This window comes from Eptatretus burgeri, chromosome 11 (genome assembly GCF_056783735.1).
Source record: "Eptatretus burgeri isolate ZD-2024b chromosome 11, Ebu_testis_v1, whole genome shotgun sequence".
Lineage (NCBI taxonomy): Eukaryota > Metazoa > Chordata > Myxini > Myxiniformes > Myxinidae > Eptatretus > Eptatretus burgeri.
Genome location: NC_140971.1, coordinates 33220649 through 33248178, shown reverse-complemented (window position 1 = coordinate 33248178; position 27530 = coordinate 33220649). Strand labels below are relative to the sequence as shown.

Here is a 27530-nt window from a genome sequence, read left to right as displayed (position 1 = left end):
CATCATCTCCTTTGAAAGGTGCCTTTTTATGTAAAAAAAAAACAAAATAAAATAAAAAGGTAAAGAAATTCCAACATTGTAATAAAGCTATTGTTATAAAATGTTATTGTCATACTGCAAAGCAGAGCTCACCAGAAGAACAGTTCCTCAATGGTTTATCGTGTGCATAAAATTTTTCCAATTGACATAAACATCTGAGATAACTCGTCTTGTGAAACATGAACAACATTAACATTAGTGGCCTCGTTGGTGTATTGGTTAGTGTGTCTGCTCTGAGTATGGGAGGTCAGCAGTTCGAAGGTACGAACACTGGCCAAGTTCATACCAAATACTTAAAATAGTATGTGCTGCTTCTTTGATTAAGTGCTAAGCATTTTAAAAAGAGGATAGAGCACAAACGACCATAGGTTGCTAACCATTACACAGCCTTGACGGGCCTAATGGTCTCCTCATACAATGAAGTCCTAAGAATCGAAGGTAACTAATATTCTCCTTCTTCTTGCATATGGCAGCTTGGCTGCTGGTAGCTATCATTATGTTGGGGCACAACTATGATTTTTGTATTCCACTGATGCGGTGCCCCTATACCTGTACAATGGTACTCATTTTGCCAACTTCAGAAGGATGACAGGCTAAGTCAACCCCACCTGGTTTAAATTCAGCAGATAACAGGGCTCAAACTCAGGACCCCAAGATCCCAACCCAGCTACCCTCACCACTAAGTCAACACCAGGCTTCCGAATATTATCATCACAGGTCACACAGTATTTCAGGATCATAAAATATTATGCAAGTTGGCAACTTGGACAATGTGATGGAAGAAGCAGACGGAGACCAAAGATCAGACGGAGAGATGAAATTGAAAAATACACTGGAGTACAATGTGCTCAAACTCCATTGAATATAACAGAATTAACCATCACCTCAAACAACAACAAGCCATTGTGTGTCAGCATTGTGGATACATTCCAAAATGACATGTGTGTGCACAATTTTTTTCCTATTCATGATATAATCCTATTGTGGATCCCCAATGGAAGGGACCAGGTTCACTGGTAGTAATGGATGCTGATCAGTGTTGCGAATTTGTTGTACAGGCAGACCCCTCTCATGGGGAACCAACCGAATCAGTAAAATGATCATTCAGCATTGTCAAACATCTGCATGTAAATATATAATCGTTTAAGTGTTTTATCATGTGAAACTGCTCAATTAGGGGTCTCATGTCTGGCGCATGTCATATCAGGCCTGACAGACAGGTTAAATCAATTCAAGGATGATGGCAGACATCACCCGTCGGAGAAATCACCACCTTTCCAGCGCATATGATGGACAACAAACTCATTGATGGAACATCCCACCCCTAAACACCAATCTTGACTGTTTATAGTCGAGTTGGGAATCGAACCCAGACTAGACAGTTCGAAGGCAAGTGTGCTTGCTACCTGTAGGTTTCTGCTACCTCTGCACCATCTTGTCAGACAAAGTTGCCCCACGTTGTGATGTGATATACAATGATTCGGACAATTTGTACACACACCACAGTTCAACCAACTCCAGCAGAAGATCTTATATGTTTAAAAAAATTATAATGGTGGAATATGTAACATAGAAACTGTTACCATGTGCATCAAACACTGTGATTCCGATTAACATTCTCACCATTAACAAAGCATGGATGATTAATTCCCTAAGAATGCTGAGCCTTCATCCGGCCAACCTTTAATTACTTTATCATCTGTCAAAGAAGAATTCAAAAGTAACCCGAAGCTCAAAAGGTCTCCAAGGAAGGGCAGATAAATGTAGTGCATGGATCCTAAGCAGAGTTGAGCACGCTTGGTTCGTGCTTGTGTGGGAGACCTCCCTGGAAGGCCCCGGTGTTGTAGGATGAGGAACGGCAGGAGAGTTCAGCTGGTAGTATACTCACCTTGAAGGTATCTCTTCATGGTGTTGCACATGCCTGAAACCATGATGTTCTCGATGGAGACCTACATGGCTGTCCCACATTTGCATGGACTAAATCTTGATAATAGTAATCCAGTGTGCTTAGGTTCCTGAACCAATTACCTGCTCAAAGATTCAAACAAAATCTGTTGGTTAATTACATGGACGTTCAATTAGATGGTGTGGATGATTCTTTGTATCCCAAGCTAAAATTCTCTCCTTCAACTGCATTGTGGGTAATGGCAATGTCTGTGTGTATCAAACCTTAAGCAAAAAATGCCAATCGCATCATCGATGGTGTGCTCTGCTCTTTGTCGTAACTCATTATCTGGTATTGTGTAGATATATATATATATATATATATATATATATATATATATATATATATATATATATATATATATATATATATATGACTAAATGTGCGTTAGTTCTTGTTTTTGTGTTTCCGGTTCACAAACTTGGCTGGTTCCACGTCCGGGTTAGAAAATGGCACCGCCAGTTTTTTCACCGCCCTCACCGGGCATTTCCTAAGGAGGAATTTCTTCCGAACCATGGATGCCAACCTATGGACATTTTCCATGCTCTTTTTTTAGGTGTCTAAATTATTTCCGGGTGTCTAACTTATTTGAAGACATCCTTTATTTTTGAAGACTGACGTGTGTGACACGGTGGCATTGTGACATTATTACCGTCGCATTCTGCGAAAGGTTATGTTTTGGTCGGCGTGTATTTATTTATTTATTTATTTGTAATCTTGTGATTCGTATAACTCAAAAAGTATTAAACCGAATTGCATGATATTTGGTGGGATGATTGGTTATTAGCCAGGAAGCATTCGATTAGATTTTGGGATCGTTCGGGTCAAAGGTCAAGGTCAAGGTCACGAAAAGATCAAAATCGTCTTTTTACGATAACACGGTCAATTTTTATTCAATTTGCATGCAACTAACGCCAAAATGTTCAGAATTCAACGCCTCATCTTGTGATATGCAATATGACAATGACGCCCATACTCTTGTTACCGGTTAGGGGTCAAAGGTCAGGGGGGTCACGACCTTGAAAAATATGCGGTTTGCGGCATAACTCAGTCAATTCTTAATCGATTTGCATGAAACCAGCATCAAACGAGATTACCTTCTCTTGTTGAAACGTTGTATTCACCGAGCTTGCGAGTGAAGACTCGCCAAAACGACGTGAGTTGATTGTTGTTTAGTCCGTAGCCCCCGAAAGTCGGGGGGGGGGTCATGACATTATAGATATGTGGTTTGTGTCATAAGACCATTCATATGAAACCAGTTCCCCACACTCATACCAAGAACAAAAAAGTAGTGGCGGCGAAGGTATGCGCTCTATGAGTGCCCGTTCTAATTTTATGTTGTCAACGTTTGTCTCACATCGACTTACTCCTGGTCAAACAAGGACTCCGCACCAACATATACAACTGCACACATTGTAACAATGTATGCAGAGTAATCGCACGCCCAGGCATTGACGGCTACATGTGGTGATGCAGGAATTGCAAGTTGTAACCACTGGGAAAGCATTTCAAATGAGAACGGCACTCGGTAAAGCACGTACCTCCACCAGTCTGAACAGTTTATGTTTTGTCGTCCACTGATAGGTCGGATCCTGATCCGGACCTCAACCAAAATCTTATCGGCTTGTTCTTGTCACCAACCCAACTCATCCACCTTGCTTTCTCATAACGCATCCACAACTTTTTGAAATATCATGTTATATATTGGTTTTGGCCCCCCCAACTCTCAATGGTGAAAAATCTTTTTTTTTTTTAATTCTCTTATCTGGATCCGGACTTGGATCTCTTCACTAAAACCTAATTGATTGGTCCTTATCATACATGCAAACTGTCGACCAAGTTTCGTCGGAATCAGTCCATAACTTTTTGAGATATCCTGTTCACAGACAAACAGACAGAGAGGGCACCTTCGGTGGTGACGGTGAATATGTTGATGTGTTAACTAAATTAATTTTTTTGAAGACTACCTTAAAATTTTAAATAAGAATGTGTTTTGATCGTTGAAAATATTGTTGCCTGTGTATAATGGATATCCATTGAAATAATTTAGACACCTAAAAGGTAGGATTGCCTCGTTTTAAATGCAGAGTATCAAGCAAGGAAGCAGAATGTACCATTTTTAAAGTCTGTCATACAACTCGGCTGGGGTTTGAACACCTGACAGGTGACCTCACAGGCTCAAAGCAGACACTCTATAACCATTACACCATGAAATCACTTATCTGTAAAATTGCATGATATTCATATATTCTGAACAAGAGAGTTTGATACCAGATTTTCCTTCCTGCTGCATAACTGCCAAGACAGTCCCATGAAGGCATACTGCATGAAGGGTGAGATTCCAAAGGTGAATATCAGATCAATGTTAAATCATTAATTTTTATAATCTCAGAGCATAGGTCCTGGAGTTGACTTTCTCCAATGCTTCCAACATTCCAGAAAGGGTATTTAAAATATGTAAAAATATTTAAACTTACATCTCGTGGGCTGCAGGAAATATAAAATGTCGGAGATCCCGTATTACACCAACGCCAGCTGTTAGTGTAGTTCATGGGCAAAAAACCGTTCACAGGTTTTACAAGTCCAGCACCGTACAGGTACTTGTACATCATGTGTGTTACCATCACCCATAAGTACTAGCCTTTTGAGCCCATTGTGCATTATTAAGGTGCATGTCGGACAGATACTGGGGAATTGTATGTGTCGCCCCTTGATGGTTGCCACAGGAAAACAACGGCTGCCCTTTGGAGTAGCCAGTGCTTTGGGGAGTAGTTTGGCAGGTTGTGCTGCAGTGTTCACAGCAGGATGATGAAGAACAGAGAAGATTGTTTGTACTACTGAAGTTCACGCTGGAACCTTGCCACGCACTTTGGAACTACCGATCCCAAACCGTTACAAATACATCAAAGCTATAGTGGAACTGACAGAAATAGTGGCCAGAGCCACAGCTGTGTGTTGCACGTAACTCTTTCCAAACAGAAAACAACCAGCCTCATGTGTCCATTTGTAAGTGTTAATATAGAAATTGAACTGAAGAAAAGTTTGATACCTAAACGACCCTTTAAATGCCCTCATTATATCAATGTCTGATTGAAAATCGTGTCTCGTCAGGCTGACATTTAGGAATACTCGACTATTTCATTAATACAGGAATGTATTGTTCCAGGGCTCGAAGCGAGCATGCCTGGATGCATGAGGGGGTCGCTCGGACCTGCCGCTCGACTTGCGACCGTGAAGACACCAAGGCACGGATAACTCCGCAGCCTGGCAGGTTGTAAAGCAGACGATGGTCGAGATAATTAGGTCCAACAGGGTCCTCACGCCCAGTGTCGCGTTACCTAATGTTCTCAACTGGAGCGCCCAGCCGTCTACTTATTACAGCTGTGCAAACTGTGGGGTGGATGTTGGCCAAACCAGCGGAACAATACAGTGGAGTACAATCACCCCATCTATCTAATCCGTAAACACTTATGTCGGATCAATGAAGGAAAAGGACAACTGTGCAGGTTTGTTTTTTTTTTGTATACCTTGTCGAGGCTCGTGTAGAGCGAACACACAACGCACATTAAGGGGGGCATGAGACAAGAGGGGAGGGAGTGGGAAGGACAAAACAGTGGAGAACAGAGACATTAGGAGATCTGTGGAAGGGAGAGGGATGGGATGGGGAACATGGGGAATAGAAGATGGACATACAGGGACTTTCAGGAAGGAAAGCAGGGAATTTGAAGGAGGTGGGCTTGGGTGGATTATCGGGGGTAGCAAAGATCGAGGATTTGGATGGGGGATGATAAGAGGTGGTGGTGAACAGCTGTTTTGAAGGCCTGGAGGGAAGAATGGGAATGAATAGAATGAGGGAGTTTATTCCAAAGGTGGGAAAAAAGAGGAATGAAAGAGTGAAGGTGAGCAGTGATTCGTGATTTTGGTAGTTTTACCAGAAGGGGGTTGTTGGCAGACCTTGAGCGCCCTGTGGAAATGTGGTGGGGACAAATCGCAGAGAGAGAGCAGGGGGGGGGGCAAGGCTGGAGAGGAGACGGTAGAAGACAGAAAGACCACTGACCAACCTGCGGTGATTGATTGAGAGGCCCAAAGACTCAGCCTCATTGCGGGAGATGCCAATGATCCAAAATGCCTTGGTTTCTACAGCGTGAAGCCGAGAAAGGTGGGAGGCAGGAGCACCAGCCCAGAGCGGAGAGCAGTACTCCATCAGGCTGCAGACAAAAGCTTTGTAAGTGGTCAGGAGCTCAGGTGGGCCGAGGAAGGTCTTTGCACCACAGAGGATTCCCAGTCGGTGACTGGCTTTGGAGGCGAGGTTTGAAATGTGGCTTTCCCAGGAAAGGTCATGACAGATAGTGAGACCCAGAAGCTTGAAAGAAAGGACTTCCTCCAGAGGATTGTTGAGAAAGTGCATGGAGGGGTTTTCTAAACAGTCCTTTCGAAGAGACATAGTGAGAGTGTGAGATTTGACCGGATTGAAAGACATGTTCCATGTGTTGGACCAGTTTGTGATTTTATCCAGATCAGCAGTGAGCGAAGAAGCTGCTGCTTGCCGGTCTGAGGGATGACCGATGGTACGGCAGAGGGTGGAGTCATCAGCAAAGAGATGTAGAGGATTTTCCAGAGAGTCGGAGAGATTATTGATGAAAACCAGAAAAAAGAACAGGGCCCAGAACGCTACCTTGAAGAACTCCAGCCTGGACAGGAAGGGGGGAGGGGGGGGTGAAAGAACTCTATTTAGGGCCACACGTTGACTGCGACAGGAGAGGAAGTCTGCGAGCCATGAGTGGAGTTGGCCTTGGATACCATAGGAAGAGAGTTTGGTGAGCAGGGCAAGGTGCCAGACCGTGTCAAAAGCACGTGATATGTCCAGGGATACGGCTCGGATTTCCTGTCTGGCATTGAGGACTTCCATCCATTGTTGGGAGAGCAGAAACAGCATATCCAGGGTAGAGTGACCTGGTCTGAAACCAAATTGATGATCGGAAATCAAGCCATTGGAGAAGAGGAAGGATTTGATGTCTCAAGCGATGATGGATTTCATAACCTTGCTGATGATTGGGCGAAGGCTGATTGGTCTGTGGTTGCAGGGATCTGTTTTTACACCTTTTTTGTGCAGGGAAGTGATGTTTGCTGATTTCCAAGCGGATGGCAGATGGCCTTGAGTAAATGAGAGGGTAAATAGAACAGAGAGAGGGTGAGCAAGAGCAGAAGAGCAGGCTTTGAGGACACGTGGGCTGATGCTGCCTGGACCGGTTGCAGAATCTGAGTCGAGGTTTGACAGCAAGCTCTCCACCTTGTCAGGAGAAAAGGACACAGAGTCCAGGGACAGTGGGTGCGACTGGGTAAGGTGGGTCGAGAAAGTGACGGGTTTTGGACACAAGATTTTGCTGCAAACACCGAGTTTAGGCATTCAGCTTTTTCACGTGCGGTATCTGCAGTGCAACCATTTGAGGTAAGGGAGGGGATGGAGGGGGAACATACACCAGAAACAGATTTGATTAGATGCCACCAGGATTTTGAGGAGGCAGAGAGGTTTGAGAGTTCAGACTTGAGATGAGAAAGATGTTGTTTTCTGGCTCTCCTGAGGGTAGATACACACTCGTTCCGAGCTTTATGGAAGGAAATGAGATTGCTCTCAGTTGGGTTTGCTTTCCATGAGGCAAAGGCAAGTTGTTTCAGGACAACTGCCTCACCACAAGCTTCAGTGAGCCAAGGGCGGGAGGAAGGGTAGGACAACTGAAGACGAGAGGGGATAAATCTGTGCATGAGGGAGAGCAAGTTTCTTTGAAATAATTCCCAGGATGAGTTGATGTTGGAGAAAGTAGCGATAGGAGACCAGTCTATAAGTTTGATGGCTGCTTGGAGACCCTACCAATCGGCTTTAGTGAAATGCCAGACTCAACGGCAGTGAGGTGGTTCTCTGATAGCCAGAGAGATGTCCATTTTGACAAGGATGTGGTCAGAAGAACCGATTGGAGCGAAGGAAGAGCAGCAGATATTTTCAGAGAAATTTGTCAAAATCAGATCCAGAAGAGATGGAGTACCATTGGTTGAGATCCGGGTCGGGAAGTTGACCGATTGAGTCGGTCCCAATGAGTCGCAGAAAGCTTTTGCTGAGGTGCCATGACAGGTGAGAGAGGTACCCACACCTAGCCAGCTTGCATGATGACAATTGAAGTCGCCACATAGGAGGAAGAGAGAGTTTGGATGAGAAGATAGAAGTTGGTCCATGTTTTCGGATAGTGAGGTGTAGATGGAGTCATCACTGTTAGGTGGACGGTACAGTTCACATATAAACATGAGGTTGGAGTGGAGGGGAAGCCGTAGCCAGAGGTATTCCTGGGGTGTGGGGGGAGGGGTGAGAGCAGTGCATGGTGAGTGAGGAATAGAGTCTTTGATAAAGAGAGCAACTCCTCCACCAGGACAAGGCTCAGGTCTGTCATACCGGAGGAGGGAGTAACCAGGGAGAGGTACTTTGGAGTCAGACACATCTTGGGGGAGGAAAGTTTCTGTTAGGCAGATTATGTCTGGTTTGTCAGTGGCAACCTGTATGGAAAGATCTGAAAGGTTTGAGCGAAGGCCCTGGATATTTGAGGGCCACACTTTTAATGAAGAGGGAAGGGAGGAGGCTTTGGGTGCAGGGGGTGGGGGGTGGAGGCTAGGACAAGGGAGGGGGGGGATAGGTAAGGTTGTTGAAAGAGTGTGGGGGATTGCAGAATAGCTAGGGGAGGGTGCCGGATGAGGAGGAGAAAAGGCTCTGTGGTACTGGGGGAGAGGGGGGACAAGAGAGGGGGAAGAAGGCAGTTGAGGATTTGAGGAGGTGGAGTGAAGAGACGGAGGTGTGAGGGCAGTGGAAGGAGGCAACTTTGTGGATGAGAGGGGGGGCAACTTTGAGAAGGATGAGTGAGGGGGATGAATGGTGGGAGAAAGGTGAGGGGGGAGTTTTTGAGAGAGGTGAGAGGGAGGCTTGGAGGGAGAAGAGTGGGATGGTTGCTTTGAGAATGAGGGGTGAGTTGGCCCTGAAGTTGGAAAAAACAGAATGGTTGATGGAAAGCGAACATTCATAGCAAACTGGGGTTTTAAAAAGTTTTAGGTCAGTTATGCGATTAAACACATTTCTTGAGGGATGCAATAAAGGCGAATCCAGAGAATGGAGAGAAGAAACGCTGCAACAGTCGGATTTTTTAGGCAAGGAATGAAGGAAAGGTCGAATTGAGAGCAGTCTTTTTAAATATCAGAAGAGTAGTGCATTGTGATATAGTAAAGAGTACCACACGTGTGAAAGCGGAAGATGAAGCATTATAAGAGATCGTTATTATTATTATTATTATTATTATTATTAATGTTTGAGAAAGTTTTCAACAGATGAGGTCATGGAAGTGTTGTGGAGTTGTGGAAGTGTTGTGGAGAAGTAGAAGAAGAAGAGGAGATGAAGAAGAAGAAGCAGAGGAAGAAAAAGAAGAAGAATCGAGAGTCATGAGTGAGGAAGGAGAAAGGTTGTGGTTTTTAATTTTTATTTTTTTTATTTAAGATAAGAAATCGGGTGATTAGGTGGGAGGGATGGGGGACATTAGGAAAGTGGGGAAGATAGAAATTGAAGGTAATAGGTTGAAAAAACAAAACACGATCGTACATCGAGGGGAACCGGTAGGCCTCAAGCATCCGGAAAGACAAGGTCGACAAAATCTCACAAAATACCACGATTTTTGAAACAAAACCGAACTAGGAACACACAGGAACATGTAAGTGAGAATAAACAGTTAAAATGGGACAGATAACGACTGGAAACTTAACTTTGAGATCGTCAGCAGAGAGCCCTGAAGGAGACCTGTCGACGCACCAAACCCGGAACCGGAAGTCAAAAGTACAGTTAGCTCAAACTGAAGCACGTATTTAAAAACACAGTTATTTACAGCACATATAGAGATTACAATCAACAGTGCATGTATTTATATAGGTGCATTCAAGCACATACATAGATCAAAAGGCACAGAGAAAGATTAATTACCTCAAGCGTGTAAATTCCCTTCTCCAATCTTCATTACCTAAGGATGAACAAGACAGGCACCACAATCACACAGGAGAAGTAACTAGGAAGAGGAAGAAGAGGATAATAATAAGAAGAAGATAAGAAGAGCAGCGGAGTGTGGTTACGGCCCCTGGCTCACCTGACAGACAGGCGGGCCTGTGTTGATCCCAAAGTGAAGGACAGGATGGGTGGGAGAACTGGGGATATAGAGGTGTTGGTGCAGTGTGGGATATTGTGTGTTTCAGCAGACAAGAACAGCCATGGCCCTTGTGGGTCAGACCGGCAACTGGCAAAGGCTCGTGCAGACTCGTACAGACACATTCAGACAGGTGCAGGCTCATGCATACATGTGCAGGCTCATAACAGGCTCGTAACAGGCTAGCTCCCTCCTGGCGGCTCTTGTGGTTTGGGCAGGTAGATGAAAGGACCATCCTGGCAGATGAGAGAGAGACAGAATCAGCCAGACAGCCTCACAGTTTGCTCATTTTGGCCTTTTATCGAAGCAGGGATGAGGCATGGTCACGTTGCTTTGTCCATCCTACTGCTTGCTCATGCCACATTTCCATTGGTTCTTGGCTTATCAAGTCTTTCAGTGACTCAGAAAAGTCTGCTGGGATTGATTGGCACATCTCTTTCTGAAAGAATCTTCGGAGATGGTAATCTCCATTTCAATCACGATTCTCTGTCTTTTTACTCTAATAAATGTCTGTGTGTGCTTTCGAGGAAAGAAATTCAGGGAAGAATGGAAGGGAGGACCGAATGCGTGTGGAATGATGAACAATTATTCAGTATGAGGCTCAAGGGGTGAAGATTGTCAGGGGGCGGGAGGGGGTGTATGGTGTGGGAGATATTGGCTTGTCAACAAAAGGTGAGGGATTGAGGATGAATTCATTTATGTTAAATGAGGAGGTGAGGGGGGGGGGTTCCCAGGAGCACCATGGGGTTAGAGAGAGTGAAGGGTGTCATGGAGTCCCGGGCAATAGTGGCTTGGAAGCAAGAGGGTGAGGGATTGATGATCAATGGATAGACATAGGGATTAAAGGATTGAGAGATGAATTGAAAGACAGACCGGTGGATTGATGGATTAAAAGATGGACTGATGGATTGATGTCTTTAAGGGATTAAAAGTGGATAGAAAGGGGGGGGGGATCACACCAGGGATGAAACATGCTAACCTCACAATGCATTCCCCCAACTCCCTTGTACAAAGGGCAGGGATGGACTCAAAAGGAAGACCAAATACTGCATTGGAGTAGTCAGAAGGAAACCAAATAAGTAAAGAGCAAAGGTGGAGTCATCAGGAGGAACTTGAGTAGGATTTGAGTTTCAGCTGCTACTCCAATTCCCTCAAACCCATCCAGATGCATCCAAGTGAGCCCTACAGAAAAAAAAATTTCTGCAAGAATTCACTTCTCCTTAAAGAGATAGACAAAGAAAGAGAGAAATGAAGAGTAAAAGAGATGAAAGTTAAGAAAAAGCAAGAATTAGAATGGGTAGAAAGAAATGTGAAAGGAACAATGAACAAAGATGTCGGGAAGGATCCGGATAGATAGATTACAACATTTACTCCCCAGGCTCAAACGCAGCAACATGTACAAGCCAGCAGTGGTCCACCAGTGGGGAAGCACAGTCCACACAGAATCAGGATATGGTATACACAGAGCATATACACAGACATGTAATCACACCTACTAATGAAACAATTAACTCAGGGTTTCCCCACATGTTAATAGATGCTCTCCCTGGGGTCCATTTCCACAAAAGTAAAATATATTGTTGCAGGAATGGCCACATGTTAAGGGAGTAATATAAACGAGTTATTTCATTATTAAATGTCCAGCATACGTGTGTTGTTTCTGTGTAGAATGATGTCTTGTGACTGCGCGTGAAGATAAGACACGTCCGGGTAACGACAATCCTTAGGACTCAAAAACAGTAAGAAACTGCGAGGAGCTCCACGCGAACCAATAAGCGCACAGCCACACATGGTCATGAGGTTATAAAAATCTAGACGAGAGCTTTTTCACTTTTGTATCTTTTTATTATCAAAATAGAAAAGAAAGCCCCCAAATGGGAGTCACATTCTCATTTCAGGGAGAGAAAGAAAAAACAAAGAAATGATTTCTGAAAAAATAAATAAATAATGATTTCTGAAAAAAATAAAAATAATAAAAAAAGGTTAATCGAGTGGATTATATACAAAACATTTCACAAAAAGATAAATGTTCCTCTACTAGGACTTTACAAACAACTTCCTTTATACACCATTTTGATTCAAACTGCCATAATCTTCCAGTTACTGAAAAGAAAGCAAAATCCAATTTAGCACGACTTATTACAAGATTTTTGAACAAAAACAAAGCATCTTTATCATTAACTCCAACACCACGTTTCCTTTTCCTTGACTTATATACTGCCATCTTTGACTGAGCAAGCAGGAAATTGGCTAAAACAGCATTGGAAGTTTTGTGTGGGATATCCAATCCGTAGATGAACACACAAGTGTTAAAAATCAAACAAAACCTGAAAAAAAACAATTCTGAAGAAAGATGAATAAAGGTGCCAACCGTTGGCATTCAACATAGATGTGAAAAAGGTTTTCAGATTTCTTACAAAAAGGACATTCATCTACAAGCAGATTTGAAAAATGGTGTAACAAGTGATTAGAACGAAGGATCCAGTGTACTCGTCTCCATTGGAGGTCACCATGTCGTGGTGGTACAGGAGGGTGATAAAAACCTTTCCAGTTAGGAAAATAAGGGGGAGAACAAGGTATGAGGTCTCTCCATCGAACCCTCTGCTGTGTTATTTGCCGTTGTGAAATCAATTTTACACAACCCAAATAGAGGCCATTCTGTTTCGGAAAGCCATTGGAGCCGACGTTAAAAGGGGGACAAGGAAGAGAGCTGGCAAGAGAAAAACTACATTTGAGTTCAGGAAAGGTATAAAGAGAAGGTATTAGGTCTGTATTTTGTCCATTGCTTTGCTGGCCTTGCTCCCAAGCAGGTACAAGCTGTGTATATGTACAAAGCACACGACATTATATGCGTGCCACAATTCTAGAGGATTTCACATCAACCAGGCTTGCCGTTTGGGATCATCAGCTCCGATCCAACTGCTGTTTGGGCTGAGAAGATCTGTGACAAATTTTACACTCTTATCAGCAGGCATATCGTGGTAATTGGAGTTGTAAAACAAAGGTTCTACCAGAAACATTTGCTTCGTATAAGAATATGTGGCTCTTGTTCTTGTCAGAGCTTGCCATGCATTAAGCATGTTCTGATAGAAACAAGAAAAGGGAGATGTGTCGAATTTGGAAAGGTCCATCATGAAAAGAGAGTGGTCATAGCTTAGTCTCCCAGCCTGTCACAAAATGTGACGAGCAACGTTGACCATGGTGGAGGGGGTCACGTGTATCGCATGCGAAGAGCAACCAAGAGTCGAAAGGCCATTAGCAGCTATTTCTGCCGAGCAGGCCTTGGCCCCCATCGGTCAGTGATAAACTGAGGACCTTGGGTCACAGCCAGTGTTTTTCGTCCAAGAAAAAGGACACGAAGCACGTCTGGAGCTGTTGAAGCAACGCCACTGGAAGATGCTGCACGAAGAACCTGTGCCATAAGGGAGGAGGAGGAGGAGGAGGAGATTGGGACCACACTCTGTGCAGAGCGTTGGTGCTGCTTAAGCAGTCTCCTTGGCTATTGGGCACAATCCTGGACAGGTCGCCACTCCGACATAGTATACCAGCACTCATTTTGCCAACCTCAGAAGGTAGACAGGCCGAGTTAACCCCACCTTGTATTAATTCAACAGCTGAGCGAGACTTGAACTCAGGACCAAAGGATCCAAAGCCCACCACCCTAACCATTAAGCCAACACCAGGCATGCCATAAGGGAGAAGCCACCAAAGTGTTTATGACCAAGACCCTTCCACGATACGACAATTGTGTGATCATACCTTTCCATTTTTGCAGTTTACCCTCAACAAATTCAAACAGACCAGCCCAATTATTTGCTACTGCAGTATCATGAGCCAAGAATGCTCCAATGTATTTCACGCTATCGTTGGCCCATGGCAGTAGAGCAGGAAGTCTTGGTGCCAAGTGACACAACAGAACGAGCCAAAGGGCACTCGTTTTATTCCAATTCACTTTGGCTGAAGAAGCCTTTTCGAATAAGGATAAACAATAACGAATGATGTTAATATCATTGAGATAGTGCACAAATAGACACACGTCATCGGCGTATGCCAGTACCTTGATTGGTCGTTCAATATGGGACAAACTGATCCCTGTTAGTCTACAGAGCAAAGAAACCAGCCGGGGTTCGATGGAGAGAGCCGAAAACAACCCACAAAGAGGGCAACCTTGTCTAATTCCCCTGTTAATAGACAAAGGTGTAACAAGTTCATTGTTTATCTTCAGCACGCTAGAAATGTTATGATGCAGTATTTTAATATAACAGATGAAGGTCGAACCAAGTCCAAACCACTTGAGTACTTCAAAAAGATACCGATGCTCAACAAGGTCAAAGGCTTTCTCCTGATCAAGGAGAAGAAGTCCCAAATATTTAGGGTTTTCCTTGCACAGTTCGATAATGTCTCTTACAAGGGAGATGTCAAAAATGGAATGTTTTGGGACACAGTAACATTGGTCTTTCTTCAACAATGAGGATAGATGAGGATTAAGTCATGATGCCAGGGCTTTTGAGAATACCTTATAGTCCATACGTAACAGGGAGAGAGGACACCAGTTTTCATTCAGGTGTCACACCCTCATCCGAACTAAGGCACCACGTGCATTCCTCTCAATTATTTCCTTTAATAAGGACTGTTTCTCAGTTAAGGTTTTTTGTATGTTACTATTATTTTGTCCGATGACCCGTTGGAGATGTAAAATCTCTGACTGTAATAATTTTATTACTGCATGGTCAGCCCTTGTTGATAAAACCTGATACTGTTGACAGAAACCTTTGATTTTGGTTTTTACTAAATCCCACCATATCAGCGGGTTAACGGAACAGCTTAACTTCTGTTCTCAGAGAGCCGTCCAGAAAGATTCAAATCCCTGAATGAAGTTGAGGTTTTCTTGTAAACTGTTATTGAATTTCCAATGAGAGCTCCCTGGACATGGTTTAGAGAGTCGAATAAAGACTCGAGCTCGGGAATGGTCGGAGAAACCAGAAGGCACGATATCGGATTTATAAACTCCATGTAATAAATGAGAATTTACATAGATGCGATCAAGCCTCACAAGTGAGACGTGGTTGTTTGAACAACGATACTATGTGTAAGACCAATCAGAATCATGGAGATTATATTTAGCGATAATGTTTGCAAAACGTTTTGCGGTACATGGTTGGGGGTTGTGACCCATTTTGGTCACATGAAGCATTAACAGTACAGTTAAAATTTCCAAGTCAACAAGTCTGCAAATCCAGTGTTTGGAGGAATTTTCTCAGTTCGGCAAAAAAAAAGAGATCCGCTCGTCATTTTTGCTTGGAGCGTACACATTGAGAATTGTGAACTTGACCTGATTGATAGAGAAGGTCACACAGGCAAGATGTCCATCAATAATACTCATAAATTTAAGTTGGGATGGATGGAAATGCTTCCCAAAGACAAACATGATGTCTGAGTTCGACAAGGAGCTGTGATGAAAGAAACATTCCTTGTCCATAAATAGTCGTCACTGAGCCTGAACAGATCGGACAGCATGGGTCTCTTGTAACAAAGCCATGTCGAGACCGTTGACCTCTCCCAACTGTTTAATTTGGATCTTGTGGAGCGGACTCCCACCACCATTAACATTCACTGTTCCGATCTTGAAACTGACCATGAGGAAAGTAATAGCTTCCAAGCAAACATCAAAGGGGTATTATAAATTAAAGGTATTGTTACGGCTCTGGAAATTGACAGAACACCATAAAGGTCCCGAGATCAGTTATGCCGATAAGTCCGTGTCCAGATAGATTTCCCCACCGTTGTTTAAAGGGAACTATTCATGTTAACCGGGCTGTGATCTTTGAGTTAGCCGGTATTCTTTACTATCGTTATTTTGGACCAACCACGTCCACCACCAACTTCGCTCTCAACAACCGCTTCAGACCAACCGCCTTCCACCACCACAACCACACCTGCCTCTCACCAAACCACGCCATCCTCACCACTTCGCCAGCAACCGTCAACATCTCCACACCACAAACATCGCCTCACCTTCGTCTCCGAAACGACGCCATCTTTGTGCCAGCCACGGCGAGTCCGCATCGAGAGGAGTCGCTGCAGGCCGACGCGGGACGTTTGCTCGTCGGATCAAGCTTGGTGATCTCGTGCACGTCCGCTTTCCGCGCAGAGGTCAGAGGTCGAGGATCGGAGGCCAAACCACGTCTCACCAGCCCGATAAAAGGACGAGCAGAGCGCCAAGCTCGCGTTCGAGTTGATCGGTCGGTCTGAGTCAGTCTGGAGAGGTCGGGGAGTCGAGAGGAAGCCAGAAGCCAAGGAGCTGCGTGGAAGTCTGGGCTTGTGGTGGAGTCGGGAGCTTGGAGCTTGCAGTCTGTGGAGAGTCCGGGCGTCGCCAAGGAGACGCGAGCTGGAGGCGCAGCCTTCCCTGCTGTGTCACGCGGAACCGCGTGTTCGTGTGGACAGAGCCGGAGAGAGCTCGCCTGCCACACGGAAGGCCCGAGCTCGACCGCGGCTACGCTAGCTGCCGTGGGGAAGGAGCATCGCGGGTCGCCCAAGCCAGACACCACGAGGGTGCAGGTAACCTGCAACGGTCTCGTGGGACTCGTTGGTAGAGAACATTGTACTTTACGGTACTTCTACATATCGACGGTCCCCTGTGCCAGTGCGCATGCGCAGCCTGAGCCAGAGCCAGGGATGTTGTGGGTGTTTCAACCTGTTCAATACTTGTTTGATTATTGTCGTTCCACGCTAATAAAGTGGTCGAACAAATTGAACTCTGTTCTTATTTATAATCAAACAACTTGATGCAGTCGAGTAAGGATCGTCGGTGCTGAGGAGGACACGACTGGGTGAAAACGGACCACGAGAACGTCGACAGTGAGTTTGGATTTCTCGGGTCCTGTACCCAATCTTCGCCCCCAGGACACTGTACACACGTGTACATCACCGAAAATAGAACGTTTACTCCAGAATAACTGTTCCTATGGCGCCGGTGGAAGCAGAGTGCCCGAACGAGGGTTGTCACTATATGGCTACACACACAGAGGCGGCAGTGGTGGCCGCCATGTTGAGTATACACGCCACTGTGCACGTCGCCGCCCCGAGGGCGGCGAGCTCGAATGCCAAGATGGAGAAACTCAAGCGTCCCTCCATAGGACTGGCCGGAACGGGCGAGGCCTGGTCGTACTTCATAACCCGCTGGGGCGAATACAAAACAGGTACTAAGCTTGTTGGACCCGACATAGTCGCGCAGCTCCTGGAGTGCTGTGAGGAGGAGCTGAGAAAGGACCTCACTCGCGCGGCGGGTAGGAGCCTCGTGGGCAGCGATGAAGAAGATGTCCTCGCCGCCATGAAGGCGCTCGCCGTCCGGACGGAGAACACGATGGTAGCTCGAGTGGCCCTTTCTAACATGTGGCAGGGACAAGAGGAGCCCGTCCGGTCGTTCCACGCCCGCATCAAGGGGCAGGCGGACACGTGCAAGTATGAAATGAAGTGCACCAAGGCGGGGTGCGATCAGGTCAACGACTTCACGGAAGAGATATTGCGCAACGTGGTTGCCCGTGGCATCACTGACCAAGCAATACAACTTGACCTACTCGGTGAGAAGAACCAGGACATGCCATTAAAGGACATGATAGAGTATATCGAGGCCAAAGAGTCTGGAAAACGCTCGGCATCGCGCCTGCTTGACACTCAGAGCACGGACGCGATTAGTAGTTCGTATCAGCGGGGAAAGCGACAGGACGTCCGCGCCAGAGTAGGAGCCAGGCCGGAAAAACCGAAGGCCAAGCCCGAAGGAGTATGCATCTACTGCGGCGAGGTGGGCCACGGCAAAACGCCTCAATGGCGCGCCAGACGCGCCGAGTGCCCCGGATACGGTAAAAAGTGCCGGAAGTGTGGCCGCCAGAATTACCTCGACAAGGCGTGCCTGGGCGGCCGATCGGCAAGACCCCCATTAAGGAGACCGACGGGATGTACGACGAGCAGACGGCAGCCTTCGTCGAGCTATGCACGGTCACCATGGCCAGCACAGAGGACGAAATGCGCGCGCTTCCCCTCGCTCACCACCTGTACGATGATATGTGCGATAAGTGGATGAAACGCATATCCGACCCGCAGCCATACGTCAACCTCACTCTCACCAACAAGCGCGAGGATTACAAAGCGCTGGGTTTTAACCTCCTGAAACACACCCGCACGGTAACCCTACCCGCTATGGCAGACACGGGGTGCCAGAGCTGCCTGATCGGCATTAAAGTCGTCCAACAAATGGGCCTGAGTACCGAGGACCTCATACCTGTTTCCATGACCATGAAGGCCGCAAACAACAGAGGAATTCGTATCCTTGGAGCCGTGGTAGTCAGATTCGCCGGTAACAGTGACGACGCTCGGAGATTGGAGACGCGCCAAATCGCGTACGTGACGGACTCTTCAGACCGCATATTCCTCTCCCGCGCGGCCTGCATGGACCTGGGAATGATCTCGGACAGATTCCCGACACTCGGAGAGGTGAATCTGACGACCTCGGAATTGTGCGACTGCCCGCGACGCGCGGAGCCGCCGACCAAGCCGACCGCACTCCCCATGCCAGCGACCGAGGCCAACAGAGAGGCACTACAGTCACATTTACTCAGGATGTATGCTCAGAGCACATTCAACACGTGCCCACACCAGCCACTACCGAGAATGACCGGCCCGCCACTACATCTTATGCTCAGTGAGAACGCGACACCGGTTGCCCATCACACTCCCATCTCCGTGGCCATACATTGGCAAGATGAGGTAAAAGCAGGCCTCGACCAGGACGTTCGGCTCGGCGTGTTGGAGGAAGTACCCGTCAGCACGCCGGTGACATGGTGTCACCGCATGGTAATTTGCGCGAAAAAGAATGGCAAGCCGCGACGCACCGTCGACTTTCAGGCCTTGAACAAGCATGCGTTCCGCGAGACCCACCACACCCAATCCCCGTTCCACCAGGCGAGACGCGTACCTAACGGGAAGCGCAAGACAGTATTCGACGCATGGAACGGTTACCATAGCGTCCGCCTACACGAGGACAACCGCCACAAGACGACCTTCATCACTCCATGGGGGCGCTACCGGTACCTATCTGCCCCACAAGGGTATATGGCATCGGGGGACGGTTACTCACGACGATACGATGAGATCGTCGCGGACATTGGTAACAAGACCAAGTGCGTAGATGACACGCTACTATGGTCAGACACGATTGAGGGGAGCTACTTCCAGGCAGTCCAATGGCTGGATATATGCGGCCGGAATGGAATCATCCTCAACCCGGAGAAGTTTGTCTTCAGCGCACCCACGGTGGACTTCGCGGGCTTCACCATCACCATGACCGACGTGCGACCGTGCAGCCGCTACCTGGAAGCAATCCACGATTTCCCACAACCGCGTAACATCACCGACGTCAGATCGTGGTTCGGGCTTGTCAACCAGGTGGCATACGCCTTTAGTATGGCCGAACGAATGCAGCCATTCCGGAAGCTCCTGAAAAGTGGAGAATGCTTCCAGTGGTCCATGGAGTTAGAGGACATATTCCGTGAGTCCAAAGACGTGATCGTACAAGAAATCGAACACGGTGTCCGCATATTTGACAAAACTAAGCCAACATGCATCACCACGGACTGGTCGAAGGAGGGAATCGGATTCTGGTTGCTTCAAAAGCACTGCCGATGCGTGCCAGTTAGACGATTCTGCTGCACTGATGGATGGAAAATAACCCTGGTCAGCAGCAGATTTACACACGCGGCAGAATCCAGATACGCGCCCATAGAGGGCGAGGCTCTCGCAGTCGCGGACGCCTTGGACAAGGCGCGCTACTTCGTACTGGGCTGCAAGAACCTGATCGTTGCGGTAGACCACAAACCACTGCTGAAACTCCTTTCGGACAGAGCACTTGACGACATACCCAACCCCCGCCTCAGGAACCTCAAGGAGAAGACCTGCGTTATCGCTTCCGCATCATACATATCCCGGGCATGAAGAACAAGGCGGCAGATGCCATGTCGCGCAGGCCGGTTGGCACCACGCGACCTCCACTCATGAACCTTCCAGATGACAATGCCACCATAGCGACCCACCTCCAACCAAGCACGCACACCGACGTCCTGTCCCTCCTACGCCAAACTGAGCCGGAGTATGACGACGACGTCGAGGAGGACAACCCGGCATGGTGTGCCGCGGGACTCGAATCATTGCGATCAGTAACATGGGATCGCGTCAGGGAAGCCACCAGCAGCGATGGCGATATGCACATATTGGAGGGAATGACAATGAACGGCATCCCCGACTCAAAAATCGAGATGCCAGAGACAATTCGCGACTATCACCAGTACCGCGAGAACATTACATCGACAGATGGAGTGATCCTATACAAGGACCGAGTAGTCATACCACCCTCACTCCGCGGCGATGTGCTGAGCGCCCTACACGCTGCCCACCAGGGCATATCAATGATGACCGCCCGCGCAGAATCCTCTGTATTCTGGCCAGGCATGTCGGCCGACATCAGCGCCACTCAGAAAAACTGCGAACACTGCCACCGGATGGCACCATCACAGCCTGGAGCGCCACCAACTCCACCTATTCCGGTCGTTTACCCCTTTCAGGCAGTGTGCTTGGACTTCTTTGTACACAGGGGTGCACACTACCTTGTGACAGTGGACAGATACTCGAACTGGCCGATCATCTCAAAGTCGGCGGGTGGCGCCGCCGGACTCATAAACCACTTACGTCGCGCCTTCGTGACGTACGGGACACCAGAAGAGCTCGCGTCGGATGGGGGACCGGAGTTCACCTCCACCGAGACCAGGTCATTCCTGCACAGATGGGGCGTACACCACCGCTTGTCATCGGTGGCCTTCCCTCACAGCAACTGTCGCGCGGAGATTGGAGTTAAGACAATGAAACGACTTATCACGGACAACACCAGCCCGCAGGGAGAACTTGACACTGACGCTGTGCAGAGAGCGATACTACAATATCGTAACACGCCTGACCCTGACACGAAGATCTCCCCGGCAATGTGTGTCTTCGGCCGCCCGATACGCGATTTCATCCCAATTATCCCTTGGAAGTACAGACCGCACGACACTTGGCATGAGACCCTGAAAGCGAGGGAGGAGGCCCTCCGCAAACGTCATATCCGCACAACCGACACCTGGGCAGAACACACCAAACGCCTTCCGCCACTTGCTGAAGGGGACCAAGTCCGCGTACAGAACCAGACAGGATTCCACCCAAAAAAAATGGGACAAGACAGGCAGTATCGTGGAGGTACGCCAACACGACCAATACGTGATCAAGATCGACGGCTCGGGCAGAGTCACACTTCGGAACAGGAAATTCCTGCGCAAGTTTAGCCCAGTTCGCAATGACCAGCTGCCACCCCGGTCTATCTATGATGATCTAGCAACCCGCATCACTGTACCTGCACCCGTTGTAACACCGCAACTGCCTGACCTCGACAGCGAACCCGTGACATCTGCGACGCCAACGGGGCCCACGCCGGCACTGACGTCAGTATGCACACCCCGGCGCAAGACGACACCCGTTTCAGACACGCCAGCAGCACCAGGACGAGGCACACCGAGGCGCGCGATCCTTCAGATGCCACCATCGGCCCCTGAAACCCCGAGAGCCCCATCCCCACTGGGGCCCGATGTGACACCACCAGCACCAGCAATAGGTCAACGCCGATCCACCAGAGCGACCAGCGTGCCTGCCTGGCACAAGGACTACTCCATGGAATAGTCACACGATGGGCGATATCAACTTTTGTTCATTCATTAAACTTAATATTTTCTCAGCCTTTATCTATTAACATAATAAAGACTCGGAGGGAGATAGAGAACATTGTACTTTCCGGTACTTCTACATATCGACGGTCCCCTGTGCCAGTGTGCATGCGCAGCCTGAGCCGGAGCCAGGGATGTTGTGGGTGTTTCAACCTGTTCAATACTTGTTTGATTATTGTCGTTCCACGCTAATAAAGTGGTCGAACAAATTGAACTCTGTTCTTATTTAGTTGGGTCTGCCAAGTCCCACGCCATAAAGACCCAAGAGGTCCAGTCTGACCCCATTGCCTTTGATGGGGACTTTTTCCTGCTTTTCTTTCGAACTCGTACGTGCCCGTAAAAAAAAATAACAATAATAATAATAATAATAAATAAATCACACAGGCCGTTTCTTCGCTCTCGCGTGCCCGTACGTGCGTGACCCGGAAGTTCGATATTATTCGCAGTTTATTTGTAATACCCAATAATTCAATTAGTGCCAACGTATTTTACCTTTTCGCAATGTCGTGGCAAGGAAAAACAAAAAGAGAAGAGAAGAGAGAGAAAAAATTTACTTCCTGGTTCGGAGCATACCAGCACTCTGATGTTCCCGAAATTTATACACCGTCTAATATGAAAACGATCATAACTTGGGCCATTGTGTTTATCTATAAATGCGCATAAGAAATTGAGAAATTATTAGAATACACGAAGTCATCACTCTCCGGAAGCCCGTACGTTGTAACCCGTAATGGCGAACGCGGCTGAGCTTCCCTTCCCCATCGGCCACGCCCACGCAACAACGTGTCTTGTCATTGGTTTGGTAAATAAATGGCCATAACTTGGGAAGCACTTGTCCAATTAATATCAAACCTTGAAAAGGCACATACTCAGGTCCCCAGCAATATACCTGGCAAGTTTCAATTAGATCGGACCAGTGGTTGTCGAGAAACAGCGGTCACACACACAGACACACACACACAGATTGCTGGAATTATAGATAGATGAATGTTGTGGCGCCGAGTCCCGTAAGTAAAACTGTGTAAGTGACTGTACATTAATAATTACTTATAGACGGTTGTAGCGCTTCGTCTTGCCCACGCGCCGTGCCGCATTCATTGCTTGTTCTGTATATGTGCATGTTGGTGTTTTTGAATGACTGCATGATTGTTGCTGCATACGTAGAGTAAACAAATGTGCTGGTTTAAATGTAAACCTTTTCTTTACGTCCATGCTCCCATTGAAATACCATGTTGTATTGCGGAATATTAGTTGGCTTTTAAATAGCCGGTAAAGTGATCGGGTCCAACAGGACTGCGCAATATTACCCCGCTCGGTTATCCCAAAAGGAAGCGGGCTGCTTAAGCGGCTCGTTTCCAAGCGGTCCCGTTGAGGTACAACCTCTCGGTAACCTACCTGCGCGAATTATTAGGTAAATCGAAGATTTGGCGATCGGACCCTGTAGCGCGGGTAGGGTATGGACAAGGTTGCGGTGGGATTGAAAACCCATCTGTGACTGGTTTCTGACGCCATTGCAGAACGTCACGACTGGATTGTCCGTTCGGTGGCTGAACCGGCTGCTATTGGTGAAACGCGGTCGTTTGCACGCCGGGCGGGCGCGAATACTACAACAATATTTTTCGCCTTGGCGATCAATTTTTTTAAAATGTTGACTGTGCCTGGTGGAAACCGAATGGGTCAGGCTTACGTACAATAACCTGAGCACACTCAAGCAAGGATGGTAGATCTGGAAAGTATTCCATCAGGATTAAATTGTGTTTCCTGTTTGTATTTTGAAAGAAGAGTCTTATTTGTTCAAGGGAGGTAGGACCTTGACTGGTCAGCTTCTCAACCATTTCCACCTGACTGTTCCTGTTTGCTTCCTCAAGGTCAGATTTGTCAGAGTCGGTCTTAATTTCCGAGTCACACAAGCTTGTACAGTCCTGCATATCGATACTGTCATCAGTATTGAAACACGGATCTGGACTGGCTACGACATCTATGTGCTCTTCCATTGTTGGAACATCACTTTGAGAAATAATGCAAATAATCGAGAAATTTGCTGAAATGGAAACCCCATCAGCGGATGCAGCAATATTGCTTCCCTCGACCGTAACAGTGTCATCTTACCTCCAATGGCGTGGAGTTATATAATACTTTGGGGATTTCGTAAAACACCAAACACTTGGGGGGGGGTCTCGTGAAACATCGATTTTTGAACATTTTCTCTGTTTCCAGCTTCACCACGTGATGAACTGGGAGCCGTAACGGGGTTAACATTTGTCTCGCTATTTCCTGCTGACAAGGATTCAGGGTTAATATTTGCCAAATGATGGTGATTTGCTTCCTTCACAGTCGAGGAAAAAGAAGATGGATCCTTATTAGCAAGGTTTGTTTCATCGTTCAACAAGGTAGCCTTTGGACAAGAACGTTTCGAGTGTCTGAAGTTACCACACTCGAATCATTTCGAGGTATCGGTGGTTACCTATACTTGGTAATCATGATTATCAATTTTTAATTTAAAAACAATGTTCAAAGTTCTTTCAACGTTAGAGGGAGGAAGTATCACAGAAGCTTGTCTCCTAAAACAGGCCCCCCTAACAAACGGATGCCAACGTTGTCAGACGGTATGAAAACCAGTCATTTTTGTTACAAAAACAGATAAAATTGATGAAAAAGCGGCCGAAATTGAAACCAACACTAATTACGGTCTCAATAGCAAATATAACCGAAACCAACACGTTTATTCTACACGCAAGAACGGTCAATCCTGTAATAGAATGGTGGGGAATGGAATCAACATCGGTTATTTCCGTCGCGAAACGGCGGAGACCGAAGCGAAAGCGATTCATTCCGGTTACCAGAACGTGGGAAACATGGCGACTTGAAAAGTTCTTGAAGTTATGGTAAGTTAACTTTAACATAGTCTGCCTTGAATATATCATGTCTGTTAATGAAAACCCGTTTGTGGTAGGGGATATTATACAAGCAGCGATAAATGCGCCCTCTTGAGTTAATGTGTGGCTGACATTTCGTGTAATTCGTGCCCCCATGCTGCAGCGATCAGTGACGATTGATCGTTTATATTTGCAAGAGAAATCTGGAAATCTGCTAACATCACTGCCCTGCATAAAAAAGGTGCAAAAACAGATCCCTTTAACTCCAGACCAATCAGCCTTCTCCCAATCATCAGCAAGGTTATGGAATCCATCATCGCTTCAGACATGAAATCCTTCCTCTTCTCCAATGGCTTGATTTCCAATCATCAATTTGGTTTCAGACAAGATCACTCTACCCTGGATATGCTGCTTCTGCTCTCCCATCAATGGATGGAGGTCCTCAATGCCAGACAGGAAATCCGAGCCGCATCCCTGGACATATCACGTGCTTTTGACACAGTCTGGCACCCTGCCCTACTCACCAAACTCTCTTCCCATGGTATTCAAGGCCATCTCCACTTATGGCTCACAGACTTCCTCTCCTGTCGCAGTCAACGTCTGGCCCTAAATGGAGTTCTTTCATCCCCTCTTCCTGTGCAGGCTGGAGTTCCTCAAGGTAGCGTTCTGGGCCCTGTTCTTTTTCTGGTTTTCATCAATGATCTCTCGGACTCTCTGGAAAATCCTCTATTTCTCTTTGCCGACGACTCCACCCTCTGCCGTACCATCTGTCATCCCTCAGACCGGCAAGCAGCAGCTTCTTCGCTCACTGCAGATCTGGATAAAATCACAAACTGGTCCAACACGTGGAACATGTCTTTCAATCCAGACAAATCTCACACTCTCACTATGTCTCTTCGAAAGGACCGTTTACAAACCCCCCCCCCCATCCACTTTCTCAACAATCCTCTGGAAGAAGTCTTTTCTTTCAAGCTTCTAGGTCTCACTATCTGCCATGACCTTTCCTGGGAAAGTCACATTTCCAACCTCGCCTCAAAAGCCAGTTGCCGACTGGGAATCCTCCGTCGTGCAAAGTCCTTCCTCGGCCGCCCTCTTGAGCTCCTGACCACTTACAAAGCTTTTGTCCGTAGCCTGATGGAGTACTGCTCTCCCCTCTGGGCTGGTGCTCCTGCCTCCCACCTTTCACGGCTTCACGCTGTCGAAACCAGGGCTTTTAAGATCATCGGCATCTCCAGCAATGAAGCTGAGTCTTTGGGCCTCTCACTCAATCACCGCAGGTTGGTCGGTGGTCTTTCTGTCTTCTACCGACTCCTCTCCAGCCTTGCCCCCCCCCGCTCTCTCTGCCATTTGTCCCCACCACATTTCCGCAGGGCGCTCAAGGTCCGCCAACAACCCCCTTCTGGTAAAACTACCAAAATCACGAATCACTGCTCATCTTCACTCTTTCATTCCTCTTTTTTCCCGCCTTTGGAATAAACTTCCTCGCTCTATTTTTTCCCATTCTTCCCTTCAGGCTTTCAAAACAGCTGTTCACCACCACCTCTTATCTTCCCCATCCAAATCCTCGATCTTTTCTACCCCCGATAATCCACCCAAGCCCACTTCCTTCAATTCCCCTGCTTTCCTTCCTGAAAGTCCCTGTAATGTCCATCTTCTCTTCGCCATGTTCCCCGTCCCATCCCCATCCCTCTCCCTTCCACAGTTCACCTAATGTGTCTGTTCCCCACTGTTTTGTCCCTTCCACTCCCGCCCCTCTTGTCTCATGCCTCCTTGCTGTGAGTTGTGTGTTTGCTCTCATACGAGCCTCGACCAAGGTATACAAAAAAAAAAAAGAGGTAAAATTTGATAGTAATAATAAATTGCAAATTCTGATAAAATAACAAAGTTAATATGAAGTAAAAACTGTGAAAAGATCCCATACACGATCCCCTATGTTGAACTGGGCCTACACAACTAGCGATCCTTGACTCGGGGGCTCGAAATACAGGCAAACCAAACATTATCATCACAACAAAATTCGGTTTAATAAATTGTTAAAACTACATCAGGTACTACCCACTATATATCATCTATATTACATTTATGTTCGAGGCACAAGCACTAAAAATTTACATACCGTAACAGGTCGTTCTACTGCATCCGCCATCTTGTTCGCACTACAGTAACTGGAATGAACCGCTTTTGTTTCGCGACGGAAATAACCAATCTTGCTTCCGTTTCCCACCAATCTATTTCGGGATTGTCTGTTCTTGTTTCCGTCACGACCGTTCTTGTGTGAAGAATAAACGTGTTGGTTTCGGTTATATCTGCTATTGTGACCTTAATTACTGTGTTGGTTTCGATTTTAGCTGTTTTTGTAACAAGAATGACGGGTTTTCATTCCATCTGACAACGTTGGCGTCCGTTTGTTAGGGGGGACCTGTAAAAGACTTCACCTGCGTGTGGACAATTGAGTTTCTGGAGTTCCACAGCACCACCATCGTCAAGATGGTCAAGCAGCATCTGAGTTCGTGGCTGATTTATGCCGACTCGCCGAACATTGTGAGTTGACAGATAAACTCGAAGAGATGTTCCATGATTTCTTTATAATAGGCATCAATGATGACTAAATTCTGCATCTTCTCCTCAGGAAAGGCATTGTTTGGGA

General features: G+C 46.8%; 1 long non-coding RNA gene across 1 annotated transcript; it reads right to left on the bottom strand.

The window, feature by feature from the left end:
* Positions 1–8870: 8870 nt before the first annotated feature.
* On the bottom strand, positions 8871–27044 carry LOC147016805 (uncharacterized). Its single transcript, XR_015049698.1, has 4 exons — positions 27000–27044; positions 10150–10442; positions 9990–10026; positions 8871–9809 (listed from the first exon to the last, which is right to left on the bottom strand). It is a non-coding gene; the product is annotated as an uncharacterized LOC147016805 (long non-coding RNA).
* Positions 27045–27530: the final 486 nt, after the last annotated feature.